Raw genomic sequence first — 13,657 nt, forward strand, 5'->3', positions numbered from 1 at the left:
AAACAAAACGTGTTCAGCGGGGCTGGGCAGTACCTGTGTCACTGTGTTACATCATCAGTGTGTTCTTAGCTAAATCCAGCCAAAAACCCCAAAACTCCATGAACCCTTCTCTCTACTGTCACTTTCCCTTTCCAAGTCCAGGGTCTTCTAACATCAGTCAGCTTTCTTTTCCTCAAAATTAGCAAAATGAAAATGAACTTGTGTGCGAGTTTGCGAAGAGCAGAGTATTTACGTAGTGCCGATACAACAGATAAAACACAACACTTATTGACAAATGCTTCCATATGCAGAGAGTTCTGCTGAAATGATGACCCTGCAGCTCTTGGGGACCATACAGGGACATTTATGGGTGAGGTCAGGACCTCAGATCACAACCAGGAACTGAAGCAAGAGCTGGGAGCAATCGTGGTGCAACCTCAATAACGTGCTCACATAGGTGTGAAAGTCATGTGTGTGTGTATACGTACATATACACACACATCTATAGAAATGTTTATCTGTGTGTAATATATATAAAAATAAAAATGCCTGTGGTCAAATTACAGAAATATTTTAAAATTCTAAATAAACCCAAATGCATTCAATACATAGCGTGCATTGATAATTGTTATCAGACACCGATAATTGCAGTTAAGCATTATTTTTTGAACACTGTGCCTTAGGGCTGCCACAGTTCCAAGTTCTGCCTGAGCAAGAAGCCTACTTCATCTTGAGATTCATGACAAAATATACCGAACGGGCAGGAAAAAACAAGTGTTTCGAAACTGAGGTGTGCCCTGTTGGGTCTGTCTTGGAGGTGCAAATCTGAGTGCAGAGGAAGTGATCCTGGTACCTTGTGTGTTTTCTTTCTCAGAACAAAGTGTCCAGCTGGAAAGCCTTTAGCGATTCAGGAGGTGGCCTTGGCCATAACACCTTCAACGCCAAACGGGTGGAACGTAGACCCCTTTCCAGGTGTAGGTATGTCTGCAGTACGCAGTTAAGGCTGTTGTATGTCTTTTATCTTGGCGTGTGAATGTGTCTTTTCTTATTTTTCATTCTTTCCCTTTCCTCTAAGTCTTCTGTGTCCTTGGTTCTAGAAGTGTTATGTGAAAATGGTGGTAAAGAAGCTTGCTGTTGGGCATAACGTAATACTCGCCTACCTGCAGAGCCAGCAGCAGTTCGGATCATGCAGGTGAGCTCCTGGTAACTCTGGTTTTAACCCAAGTGCCGATGTACACAGGTACACGGGCAGTTCAAAGAATAACAGAGTCAATTTTGCATTCTTTGTAGAAACCCCTTTTTTATCTCTTGCTCAAGGCTCTCTGTTTCCCCATGGGCCTAACATGAAGCCCTGACTGTGGCTGCTCTGCAGCCCCTCCTTGTCCGAGTCCTGGGGTCTCGCTGCATTAAAACACTTCCTTACTCGGAGGGATCTGAAAGGATCTGGTGGGGTCCAGAAGCAGGACAAGAAAAGAGGCCTTGGTCACCTCTGTGCTACAGTTACAAAACCTGCTCTGCTTCCCTTGTGCTGGCTGTTCAGCAGAGGTCTGGTGGGTTTGATCTTCAGGCAGAAGGACTGGCTGGAGTTCATCCCGTAGATGTTGCATGAACTGCCGGTGCTGGTAGGTCTGGAAAGGATGGGACCAATACATGGATCATCTCTTTGTTTCTCAACAGTCCAGCCCAACCAGCAGAGTAGGCTGCCTGCAGTAACCAGGTTTTGGCAGCGGGAGTGTGGATTCCCTCAGCAGAGGAGAGAGTCATGGTCTTGGCTTGCTCTGCTAAGTGTTACCATATTTCTTCCAACTTCCATTTCCTCTGGGCTGAATTTCAGCTCAGCTTTCTTCCTCCAGATGCTCATATCTCACAGACATCTCGTTACTTGTGATGAAGCTCGTTGAACCAGATGAGAAGACGGTGTGTATTCAAACACCCATGTCAACTTGGTGGCATTGGAGGTTTAGTCCCAGATCTCGAGAAAGAGGAGGAACAGGGGATTGCAGCACTTCACACGTCTCTGGACAGTAAAAATCACCTTCTGTTCCCTGCAGTCTGTCAAAAGGAAAGTGAACCGATAGTGAACCATCCCCTTCAGCTGTGTCTTATGTGGGAATAAGTAATATACACGGTGTTGAAAAGCCCGGATCGGGTCCCGTTTAGCTCTGAGAACTGCCTGTCCTCAGCTGTGAGTCGCTCACAGGATTCAGCAAACACACTTAAGGATCCTTCACCTTTTGGCATGAGCAGCATGGCATGCAACTGGAGTATGCTAATACATAGGAATAATATTATAAAATATTAGTGCCAAGCCCTAAAATGTAGGTGTCCTGCTTAGATGCTCAGTGCAGCTGCCCTAGACACTGAACTGCCCGAGTTATCGGTTTACCCACATAATGTGAATTTCTCGAGGACCTGGTCAGAAGGTCGGCTTTGGGCTCCCTCCATGTGTTCCCCCCTAAATCTGAGTTGTTCCCTGGATTCAATATGCTTGAAAGCACGTGCAAAACTGTGAGAGCTCAAACGGATTCAACGCGTTGGTCACGCAAACGCTGAATGTTTGCTATTCTGGACATTAATTTCATAAAATTAATCTAACACATCTTGAGGGAAATCAGTGCATGCAGATGCTATCATTTATCACAATTATTTTAAAAGCCCTAATCTAGCACTTCATCGGATTCTTCACATCCACTTGCGTGTCAAGCGCTGCAGGAGTGTCTGCCCATGGAAACATTGCACCTTTTTGCCCGACCGGCTCTGAGGAGGGGCGGCTGGGGGGGCGCGGGGCCAGCAGGGCTCAGCCCCCCTTTCACCCCCAGGAGAGGCGGTGGCAGCGCGGGGCATTACGGCAGCGCCGGGGGAGGGAATAGCACCCACCCCGTGTTAACTATGGAAACCTTATTGCTGTGTACATGCAGTTCGTCTCTTCGATACGATGTTGGAGTTACCTGTCTTGTCTTCTCTCTTAATGCCGTAGTGAGCGCCTTCAGTGCAGTTCTGTCTGCAGCTGTAAGCCATGAATTTCTTTAAACCCTGGGCAGGGACGCTCCTGGTCCCACCACAGTTTTCCAGGTTCCAATAATGCTGTTAGCCCAGATCAGGGCAAAAACTGCCTGAATTTCCTATGAATCAACCAACTGTCGGAAAAAACATTGAACGCTATGAAAATGTTGCTCTATGAAGCCTGTAGCCCTTAATTTGAATTTTGACTTTTTCTTCTAGAGGAAAAAATTTTTATAACTAAAAATGTCTTAAAAAGCTGTTGGTTTGAAAAAGCTGAAATAATCAGTTTTCCCTGAAAGAAAAGAAAATACAGACAGGAAACTACTTCTATTTTGTGAGTCTCTGATTAAAATGAATAAGCTTTTTGCAATGATTTTCATTTTTTGGCAAGAATCTCCTGCTTATGTCCACTTTTTACGGCTTTTGATGCAATGGAGAAATGCTCCCCTGCAACAAGGTAAATAATTTTGTCTAGGAGGTGCACAGGAGGTGTACGTTGAGAAGGGAGGCTCGAGCAAGCAGCACTGTTTTCCCGGGTGCTTGTGGGGAGGTGGAAGGTAGAGGCTGAGCGCAGTGAGGGCTGATGCCGGAGCAGCCGCGGGGGTCTGCGGACCGGGTTTTGCGATGGATTGCTGATCGTGAGATACAGCTACACAGTCACACTTCGTATTAATCCGTACGGCTCGCTTCTGTCTTAGAAGTCTCGGGGCCTGTGGATTGAGCCAATAGACAATTACCTGGCACATAACCGACTCCTCCGTTCAAGGCTGTAAATATGTCAGGGTACAATAGTCCTTTATTACTGTGGAATGAAATAAAGATGTGATTTCAAATGTCATACTTTGGATATTCAATCAGCACTTCCAGTATCATGCATAAACAATAAATTATCATATGATGTAATTTAATATCATTCTGCTTCCAGTACAGGAGGCAGAAGGAAAAAAAAGCTATATTCAGAAATTCCATCAAACAGCTTGATTTTGCAAAGGCACCTGAGAGTTCCCAGTGACTCCTCATGTAAGCGGAGATTTTTCTCTAGATAAAGAACTCATGATAATGAGTTGTGAGGCTGAATAGTTAAAACAATTATCCCCAAGAAATTCCCAGGGCTTTTTTCAACAAGTCAGAGCAGTTAAAGCTGGCAGAAAAGAAATAATTTGAACAATTTTTCATTGGAAGATATACTTTTGATGAAACTGAAGTGGTTTACGGGAACACTGCACTTTTTATAAAATTGTCAGTGAAAGAATTTTGAAAGGATTCACAAACAAAATGGAAAATTACCTTTCCACTTGATTTTAGGATAGCATTTTGTACTACCTAAAATAATGTGTAGTGGTCAAAATACTTCATTTCCATAAGGTGATGTTGATATTTCAGACTGAAATATTGGGGAGTTTCCATGACACAAGTATTTTTAGTATTTGGATTTTCCTGATCCAATACAAAGCCAAATTTTGCCATGGAGGAATTCCTCTAAAGGCGAAAATTTCCCTTTTCTGGATGCACTTAATTATTGCGGGGTCGTGTTGCCTGCCCTTTGTCCACGTGTTGTGGGAGTCTTGGCTTGATGCTTTGAAGGCAGGCACAAGGTGGACTACTGTTAGGTGATTACTGAACCACACTCTGCAAGCACTCTTGGGAAAAATAAAAAATCTGCCTTGCTAGTATGTTTTTTATTTAAAAAAAATCAAGAAAGACTTTAAAAACAACTGCTGTTGCTTCTTTAGGTTTCTGTCCAAGGGAGCGCGTAAGCATGGACATAACGTCAAGCTGGTCAGCAGTCCCGTTCCCCTCGGTGGGGCTCTGTACGCGGGTAAGTGCTGTCCCATACTGGGGAGCTAGCACATCTATTTCAGTTCCGCTGCTGCCTCTCTGGATCACTTCTCAGTGCTCATTCTGGATTTCCAGTTTTCAGTCCCTCTTCGTCTGGCTTGTGCCAACATGTTATTTGCATTACTGACATGTTACATGTGGAAATGAATGGCTTCTTTTGAAATCGGCACGAACGTATAGAGCCTAGAAGCAATAGTACGAAAATGAAACCAAACTGTATGCTTCCAAGCTGTGTAATTGCAGAACAAGATGCTAATGTTCCTCAAAAACGCAGGCTTTTGCCTAAATGACATGCTTTGTGGGAGTAATTAATTTGTATTTAATTATTATCTAACTTGTGAAGAAATGTTCTGAAGAAGTGGTATCTTCAGCACAAGTCTTTCAACTTTTTTCTTTAAGATAAATTTCTTATTTAGACTCGCAGCATTTTATATTTTGTATGATAACACCAACAGGAGACTCCTTAGCAAAAGTCACTGCTTACAATTTTTGCCTTTAAGGCTATCTCATAATTATGTATTTAACTAATCAACACTCCAGAACTTCCAGATGCAACAGATACAAGGTTTGTGAATGATATCCCTATATACATCTTAATTTTCTAGTAGCAGCTGTAATTTATGGGATTCCACGTGGAATAGCAGGGCTAATGATGGGCAAATGTGTTTTTAAAGTTGTACCGGATGCAAATGCTGGTATATGGTGAAAGGGATGAAAACAGATGACTTCTGAGCGGCAAAGCTCCTGCCTCTTGTCTATAAATGCTCCCAAATCCTGGGTCGGCAAAGCGGAGCTCTGGAGTTGTTCAGAGTAAAGCTCCTGACCCTGTTTCCATGTAGGTGAGGTGGGGCTCATCTGTCTTGAACTGGCACAGGGCTGCCTGTCCGTACCGCAGCAGCACGATCCATGTGTGATTGAGCCTGTGTTCTTCGGAAGAGCAGCTGGTTTTGGCAGTGACATTCCTGAAAGAGCAGAGGGCACCCTGTTTATGATTTTTGTGCACGGTTGTCCTGGGTTTGGCTGGGATAGAGTTTGTTTTCTTCATAGTAGCTGGTATGGTGCTGTGTTTTGGATTTGTGACCAGAGCAGTGTTGATAACACAGGGGTGTTGTAGCGATTGCTGAGCAGTGCCTGCACAGCGTCAAGGTCTGCTCTGCTCCTCACCCTGCCTCGCCAGCGAGCAGCTGGGGGGGCACAAGGGGCTGGGAGGGGACACAGCCGGGCCAGCTGACCCCACTGACCAAGGGATATCCCAGACCGTACGGCATCACAGCAATAAAAGCTGGGGAAGAAGGAGGAAGGGGACGTTTGGAGTGATGGCGTTTGTCTTCCCAGTCACCGTGAGGCGTGATGGAGCCCTGCTGTCCTGGGGGCGGCTGAACGCCTGCCTGCGATGGGAAGGAGAGAAGGAATTCCTCCTTTTGCGTTGCTTTGCAGCTTGTGCTTTACCCGTCAAAGTGCCTTTATCTCAGCCCACCAGTTTTGCACTTTTACCCGCCCGATTCTCCCCCATCCCGCTGGGGGGGAGTGAGCGAGCGGCTGGGGGGGCTGTGCTGCCCACTGGGCTTAACCCAGAACAGCTGTCCCAGGTGAGACTTGAGACAAGGCATGGAGACAGAGAAAGAAAGGAGAGAAGAGCTCTCCGTGGTGTGTTCGCAGCCAGTGTAAAGCCAGGGGAGATGCCTGGCTCCGTGCTGGGCTGCACCCTTTGCACAGCCGAGCGCTCAGCCCAAGGACCTCTCCTTCCAGCCGTGCTCGCCATGTGAACGCTGGTTTTACAACATGGAAGGCTGGGGAAGATGAATTTCCAGTATCTCTTCTATCTTCAGTGAATATTAGCCACAGAGTTTGTTAGTGCTCACAGAAGTAATATTGTTGTATCTACTAAAGAGCATGTAAATGCTTAAGTAAAACTAATTTCTGCTAGAAATGTTTCCAATCTCTTTTGTTAAATCTACTGGGCCTTTCTATTCAGATACACTGGTATAAAACCAACATAGCCAAATACAGAAGATGGAAAATATTTAGCATCTAGTGCAGAGGGAAATTGAGTTTCTTCAGTTCCCATGGTGATGATGATAACATGTGATGTGAACTTTCCTGACAGCCCTGGATTTACAGGGAGGCAGGTATTATCCTGGAGGAGCTGCCAAGGAAACCTACCTGCCTGATCCTGCAAAGTGAGGAAGTCTACTGCTGGGAGCGTGCCGAGTGCTGCCAGCTCTGCCGACCTTGCCTCGGGAAATCCCTTTTCTTGCTAGAGTCCGTCTTTCTTGGAAAGTCTCAGCAGTAGATTTTCACTCGTGAACCCCCACATCATCAAAACAAATGATCTGGACCCATCGGAGCTGTGTTGGTTTATAGATGAGCATCTGTGCGTCAGTCTACCACTCAGATGCGGTTTGTTTTCAAGCAGGAATTCTTTAGGAGTTTTATCTTTGAAATACCCAGTCCTATGGTTTCCCAGATTTTCCCCTCAGAGCAGATATCCCTGTGGTACGTTCTGCAAATGCTCAGGGTTCAAAATAGCGCTTGGTCTGCGTTAAGGCTCCTGTCATGCTAAGTACTGACCAATATTGCAAATTATGAAGGCTTTTGTTTTCCTAAGAAGCTGGCTGCTGGAGAAATTCAGGTCTGAGTGAGCAGGAGTCGTGTTGGTTTAACTCCAGTAAAGCAGTCATGTGTAACTAATACTGTATTATTAACACTGGGGGAAATTTTCAACTTTCAGCATCTTGACAAAAAAACAGACAATAGAAATTGCTCAGTGACTTTTTCTAACCTTTGCAACATGTATTTTACTCACCAAGACCACTACCTCTCCACTCTGTGGTCTCAGGCAGTGAAACAGAGAGATTATAAGTACGCCATTCACTGGGAAAATGCCTTTTTTTTTTTTTTTCCTGAAGTGAACTTTCAGGAAATGTTAATTTATTCTTTCTCACATTTTTAATCTTTTACTCTTTCATTTTTCATGGTTTATATCTTTGTAAGTCCGAACTCCTGCGTGGTGATGTAGGTATCAAGGTAAGCGCAGGCATGGGATGATCATCTGATCATCGATCAGATCACCAAAACGCAGGCATGCCTTGTATCCTGCAAAAAGTGAAGTTTAAATAGCCAAACACATGCAGAATCAACCCAACTGTATGACTGGTTGTCCAGCCTGGCTCTCCTCCCTGGCCCACCTTGCATGCTGGGCTCTTATTTCTTAAGGGCAGTTTGTGCGTAGGTGCGAAATTGCCGGTTACAGAAGTCCAATGTCTTGGGGCTGCTTCTTGAGCCAGAAGAGGTCAATGAACGGAAGCGACACAGTCCCTCTGATGGACAAAGAGCCTCTGTCCTAGGGCTGGGAAGGGGCGTATGACTTTAACGATAAGGAACCCAGAGACTAAAAAGTTGTCCGTGAGAGAAAAAAAAAAGTGGGTTTGGAAAAGGATGGTTTACAACTGAAAAATGAAAGTTTTAATGAGAAGTTCTCATCCTGCTCTATTCAGAACAGAAATACTGTTCTGTGGAGGATATTACAATTATGACTATTATTGTACTGCTTGACTTATATGAGGCATGTGGAAATAATTCTTGGTTATATTCTTTACACCATCAAGAAATTATAAGGGTTGTGTTCTCTCCTTGCAAAATTGTGAGTAGTGGCAACTAGAGAAGGAACAAGAAGAAACTTCTTACAACTGGCAGATAGCAAGAGGAGGAGATGATGCAGCAGGAGAAGAACAAGTTAGGATTTTTAACTGAGAAGCTAACTCTTAATGTGAAAGCAGCAAGTAACTTTTTAAAACTAACACCTGTGAATTTTATTAATTTTCTTAATAGAAAACTAATGTTTTTGCTCTGTTTGCCCTTCCTCAACCATCTGTCCTAGTTGCGGAGTACCCCTTGGTTACACTGCAGCCTGCCCAGACATGCTGATGAGGTGGGTCATCAAGGGGTTGAGTAGACCATGGCCACCAATGTCCCAATACGGGACTCCAAACCCCCTCTCCTGTGCCTGCTTGCAGCGGGGTTTGCTCTGCACGGCTACGAGGTGTCTCTGCAGACCTTCGTTGACTCGGGCGGAGGACCGTGTGCCGGCTGTTCGCGTGGCCAGGGCCACTCACGGCGTCTTACCTGCCATGCCTTGCCCAGGTATGCTGCACCGGTGCTCCCCCTCCAGTCCTTCCCATATTACTTGGTTAAAAGCTGTTGGCATGTCAGATGAAATGGATTTCAAAGGGATATTTGACAGAGGAAAGTACTTAACCTGGAGAGGTGAGGAGAACTGAGCGGATGAAGGAGGGAGGGACCGGAGAGAGGAAAAAATAATTATGTGTGAGCACATGTGTGGAATATTTTCCAAAGTGCTTTAACCTGGGGAAATTTTTTCCTGAAGGGGACGGTGCTAAATCAAAGAAAAGGGGGGGTTCATAATTGTGGGATTAATTTGTGGACTATTTTGAGATCTGGCAAGATCTATTTGGAGATCTAAAATATGTATTTTATCAGTCCACTTTTCTGAAGAGCTAGACATTGCTTGCAACTGTAAGTAATCTGTATTACGACTCCCAATGAAACACGTTTCATACATCATTTTAGTTCACTGTGTGACTCTAGCTAGTGCCTTGTGCTAAACTACGTTCTTCACAATCAGGTGATACGTTATTTATAGTCTAAAATAACGAGCGATAGCTTGGGAAAACACATTCTCTGAAAGCTCCCAGGGCAGGTTCGGCACATATTTCTGCGGTGAGTTGTACCTTACATCACCCCGGTTCTTTCCCCATTTCTTGCCAGACAGCGTTAAGGAGCTATTGACCCCTCTGATGCTGTTCCTGAAGCGAATGTGAATGTGGCGATGCTCTGTGTCCTCCCAGCCCTGCCTCGGGGAAGCCACTACCATGTGACTCCAGCAACAGCCCAGAGGATGGAGAGGAGAAAATGCGCATCGGGATTGCGTTGAGAGGGATTGCCCGTGTGGCGGCCTAGGAGAGGTGCGAAGGGACGGAGGATGTGTGTGTGCACGTGGCATGGGACAGCGTTTGTCCTGGCGGAGGCCACAGCCCCAGCAGAAGGATGGCTTTGCCGAGCGGCTCAAGTGTGGGCTCAGCAGAGCAAATCCAGGCTGTGGTGCACGGGAGTTTGATCCGGTGGCTGGGAATCCATCACAGCCTGGACACGAGGAGTCAACCACATCATGAGCAAAGGTAAACGGCATACAGTTCCCTCCGCAAACAGAGGCACTGGCCGTTTAATGCAGAACAGCCGCTGTGCTTCTTCCCACAGTGCCTGCGCTGCAACAGGCTGGGACCTTGGTCATGGCACTTCTGAACTCGGTGCTGTTTCAGCGTCTAACACTTCATCCGTGTTAATACTTTTTTTTTAATATGGAACTACTATTTTTCAAGTTCATCTTATGTGCACATGCACGTGTTTTGGATCAGCTGTACGCGCTGCACACAGATATGCAGGTTGCTTAAAAATTTATTTGATCTAAGCATTTTTTTTTCTTGTTTCCTCTGATAAGTCCTCCTGTCACTGGTTTTCAGTGGTGTGGAAAAAGCCAGCTCTAGCCCTGGAGAGCTGGAATAGTGAGACATCTCCGGTGTACTCCAGAATGGGAAGAAATTGAGACGTCATTTTAAGGCCATGCATCATTCCTGGAAAATAAGCTTGCATATTTTACATAAGAATTGCATAATTATTTTCTACCTCTGCACAAGGCTAGTTCTTTTGCATCTCATACCAAGAGTTTTTAATAGACATCTTAAAGACTCCGTTATCTTTGGCAGCATCCTGGCAGCTTGGCACACAGCGCAAGCTGTAACAATGACACCAGCTCCCTTTTTTCCCCCCTTAAACACCATGTTACTGAGAATACATGAAAATCTGGCAGAAGTCAGTGGTTTCCTCCCAGATGTGCCTTTCATACCCGCTGCCCCGTGTGCAGGAGGCTGCCGGCCGGCTGGCCGGGGTGAGCTGTCGCACCCCGGGGGGAGGAACGACATCGTCCTCGGTGTCTGGAGACCCTGCAGTGCCTCTGTCCCCTGTTATGAGCAAACAGAGGTGCATTTACCTCTGAGACCTGAGAAATGTGCATTGGCCAGAGACAAACCGAAGGGTATCTGACTGGGTGTGTATGTGACCAACAAGCCCAATCGCTGGGTCTCACTAGGATTTTGTGTGCATTATTTTGGCCTGCAGTTTGCTTCAGCTCTTTCTTTCTAGTATTTTTTTTACTCCATGTGATACTGGAAGCCACTCCTTATCTCAGCTACATCCAACGTAGCTTGTTTCTAAAATGCTTGCAAGATTCCGTTAAGGCAGCAGGGGAAAAGGTGGGGTTTCAAAATGGAATTTATGGGGAAAATCCTTCTCTTGGCAATTGAGTTCACTGACTTTGTTCCCCCCCGATCTGCAGCGGTGAAGGCTCTGGCCATACCTTGGCAATTGTTTCGTCAGCTGTTGAATTTCCATAGCTGGTGCTGTGCACAGGGGTGGCTTTTGCTTTGTCTTTTTGCGGGGGCTGGTTTTGGTTCTCAAGATCTGGTAATGTCCTGGGAACTGCTGACATTTGTCCAAGCTGTCCCAGGTACCGTGACCGCAGGGTGAACAGCTAGGTGACCTGAATATTACTTCCAATAGTATTAGTCTAAAAGCTGAGTTCTGCAGGCCCTGGGGAGCGTGGAGACTGCCCACACAAGCTGTTCTGCTGGGTTTGTGTGGGCATGGTCAAACCCAACGCTTCTGCAGAGCTGAGAGTGGCTGGGTTAGACGCGCTCATGCCATCGTGGCATTGGTTACAGCCCCAGCGGCAGCTCACCTTGCCCCCGAATCCCCCAGACACCTCGGTACCGTGGTGTCCCCAGTACAGGGTACTCTGTAGCCCACAGACGGGGCGAGCACCGTCTGCCCAAAGCACTGATGGGTGTGCAAAGCTCCAGCAGCTCAGGCAGTTGCAGTTACTTTCTCTTTAACTGCAGGTGGACTAGAAGCCAGTAATATTGCCATCGTTTCCCCATCAAATTTTAAAAATCCCAGATTAATTTCCAGAAATTTTCCAGAGCTCTGCGGGCTCTTTCTGATCTCTGGTGGTACCTCTGCAGCACGAGGCAGCGGGTGGTGACCAGCACCTTCTTGCTCATGCATACAGCCAGGAAGGTTGTTACCCTCAGAAGCATCTGATGAGGCTTGCGAGGGGCACAGCGTGCTCTGCAGGGACTTCACGGCAACAGTCACCTCACTGAGTGAAGTATTGGAATGATACGATGCATGCGTACAGGACAGAAGGATGCATTTGCTTAAATTTAGCCAGCTAAAAAACCCCTGAGAAGTAACTGCGTGATCTGTTAAAAAAGGTGACAGTCCTTGTTGGGACCTCTCTTTCCTGAGGTGTTGATTGCCTGACCGTATTGCAGCAGGATGCATGCTAGCGGGAAGCAAGCCTGTGGTGAGGAGCAGGAGGTCACCGGGCTGGAGGTGCGCTTAACGTCAGCGAGTGCCGGGGCTCTGCTCCGGCCGATGCCGATCTGCCGGCGCAGCGCTGGATACAACATGCTCTTGACTTCTTCATGGCTAAACACATACCAAAGCAGAGCCCATGCGTAGACGCAGGTTCAAAACCTCGGGTGCAGCAGCAGAGCAGGCAAAATTTTTTGGTTTTTTTTTCCCACAAAAGTGATTCTTAGAAATCTTCAGTAGTTTTTAATAATTATTTTTTATTAACAAGCGAGAATAGCTCTCTGAATAACTTCACACAAAAGAAACCAAGTTTGAGGTGGTGTGCGTTTCGGAATATCTGTTTATCACATTTTAATGTTGATGGAAAACGGGAGAAAAATGTTGATGGCATTTTTGTGAAATTCCACCCGTTTATGACCATATGAAATTAAAGCTTTTATACACTTATAAAGAAGCTCCAAAGGGAACAAATATGTTTTTCCTACTGAAGTCTGCTTAAAGCATATAACGAATACGATTGCACAGCTCAATATTTCATATAAGACAATATGCTCTACCATTTTAATTTTCCTGTACAAAATTGTTTTTCATATGAATTCATGTTGCATTATTTTCCGATTCCAACTAAATTAGAACTATATAGATATAAATGATATACATTACATTTATTATACATAATTAGGTAAATATGAACTAATTCGTCAACCATACCTCAACTTCCATATAAATTACCTTTGTGGCATTTTTGCTTTTATATAAAGTCTAACAGTTGAAGGATTATTTGACTATATTTGCAACTATTGCGGCATTAATTTAATTGCATTTCTACATAAGCATTTGCAAAGTGCTTGATGGAGCAGGAGAAGCAGGAGCCATCCCGGCGTGACCTCCCTGCTCCAAAGGCCTTGGGGAATGGTGATGGGGTGCAGCGCAGCCGCGGGGGCTCGCGGGGGGCTCTCGGGTGCTGAGCCCCGCTCCCCTGCTCCGCCACGGGGCGAGGGCAGTGCGGTGCGACAGCATCTCGCGGGCGAGCTGCCCAAACCGGCCGGGGGGCCGGGTGCCGGGCTGTCATCTCCGTCACCAGGAAATTGGTCTTTTGGTGTAATTTTCCTCCAGTAATTAGTCTCTCTGTGATTTTTAGACTTTGTGTCATGTTGTGAATGCAACGTGTTCGACAGCATACCTGCCGGGGAAGATATCTTCTGTGATGGGTAAGGAAATATCATTTTTCATGAAAGACATCAGAAAAATTGAATGAAACTTCTGAACAGTTGGGGGCACGATGACTTTCAGTGACAGGGAGGACTCTTATCTGAGCCAGTCGGCAAGTGTCAAACTGCGCTATCCTGCCTTTTCCTCGGCCATTTGGGCTTTAACACCCGGT

The 13,657-nt window shown here is 45.9% G+C and overlaps 1 long non-coding RNA gene across 1 annotated transcript; it reads left to right on the forward strand.

The window, feature by feature from the left end:
- The first annotated feature begins 1,129 nt into the window (after window positions 1-1,129).
- LOC140651117 (uncharacterized) lies at window positions 1,130-13,449 on the forward strand. The gene is made up of 3 exons (XR_012042272.1): window positions 1,130-1,171; window positions 4,716-4,801; window positions 13,415-13,449. It is a non-coding gene; the product is annotated as an uncharacterized lncRNA (long non-coding RNA).
- Window positions 13,450-13,657: the final 208 nt, after the last annotated feature.

This window comes from Ciconia boyciana, chromosome 4 (assembly GCF_034638445.1).
Source record: "Ciconia boyciana chromosome 4, ASM3463844v1, whole genome shotgun sequence".
Taxonomy (NCBI): domain Eukaryota; kingdom Metazoa; phylum Chordata; class Aves; order Ciconiiformes; family Ciconiidae; genus Ciconia; species Ciconia boyciana.